The sequence below is a fragment of the Chiloscyllium plagiosum genome, chromosome 5 (genome assembly GCF_004010195.1).
Source record: "Chiloscyllium plagiosum isolate BGI_BamShark_2017 chromosome 5, ASM401019v2, whole genome shotgun sequence".
Taxonomy (NCBI): Eukaryota; Metazoa; Chordata; class Chondrichthyes; order Orectolobiformes; family Hemiscylliidae; genus Chiloscyllium; species Chiloscyllium plagiosum.
In genome coordinates, this window is record NC_057714.1 from 82,336,959 (window position 1) to 82,338,458 (window position 1,500).

The following is a 1,500-nucleotide window of genomic DNA, read 5'->3' on the forward strand; positions in this document are numbered from 1 at the left end:
GGGCTTTGCCATTTTTTTCACCTTTGAGTTTGTGACCTTGTTGAAACTTCCTCCAGCAAGGAGTCAATGAACTAAAGAGAGGTTGAGGAGGATGAAGAGAAAGGAATTGGGTAGAGAGTAATTGGTAATGGAAACAGTAATAAATACATTATTGACTTTTCAAAGTCATGCTGTTAGGATTTCCATTTAAGAAAGTCAAATCCTGAGTTTCCCAATAACTTTTAGATGAAGCAAGGAACTTAGATTTAGACAGTGTCTTTCATGACGTAACAGCATTCCAAAGTGCCGTACAGTTAATAAATAATGAATATATTATTAGAAATAAACACCAGCATTGTCTTAAGCTCGATTTAATGGATGCAGATGTGCTGATGTGAAAATAGAATTAATATAAATAAAAATTAAGAACAAATTATACTGAGTTTCCTACTCCTAAATACTTCATCCAACCAAGCTTGCAACAGTCAGGTTGAAACCTCAGAGAACCACTTCATGCACAAGAATGAAAAGCTGTCAGTCTAAATGTCTTGTCAGACTCTATATGCAAAATCAGACAACAAGGAAAGACAATTTGTAAACCTTTTCCCTTTGAGTTCCACAATAGTGGCTCCGTGCCTTGTCACTGATCATGACAAGTATATTGTTCTTCCTTTTAGTAAATAGCTTCTGTGAAGCCATCAGTACTCAAGCAAAAAATGGTGACAGAACAGATATAGGTATCTGCATACTTTTTAGTCTTACGTCAATATGATGTACAGTAATGCAACACTGTTAATGAGATTACTTGGATGCTGAATTATGTTTGGAACTGAAATAACTCCACAGAGGCCGGTATCCCATCACTAAGTCACCCCTTATTTACGCAGGCACAGTACATGGACTCGGACCTGCTAGCCCAGTGCCGGTCCCTGGAGTGAGGACAATCCCTGAGACTCCAGTTTATTTCTGTCAGCCAGGACTCCCTGATTTGTCCAGTTAACAGCCCCAATCAGGGAACTCATACTCATACATCCACCAAGCCAGTCTTGTTCCAATCACTCCAGGAACCGACAATGCAATAGGCCACTTCAGATCTGGGAATGTATAATGTTACAGGACTAATGAATGACCTGAAAGTCAAAAATGCTCCAAGGAAGAGTGATCATAAGATGAAGGGGTGTGAAACCTTGTTTAAAACCATGTTTGAAAGATGACGGCAGAGTTGGATGTTCCAACGGGAACTCCTCTGCCTCGTCTGTTCTTTTTGTTTACTTTCCATTTTTTCCTTTTTTGGGGCATCAGGGGGAAACCTGAATCCTGGAGCAGCGAGTACGGTAGGCTGAAGTACCAGAGCGGTGCATGATCGGGTCACCGGAGTACTGGAGCGGGGTCAGGGGGGAACCCGAGTACTGGTGCGGGGTGAGGGGGGATCCTGAGGACTGGAGCGGGATGAGGGGGTAACCCGAGTACTGGACCGGGGTGAGGGGGGAACCCGAGTACTGGAGCGAGGTGAGGGGGGAA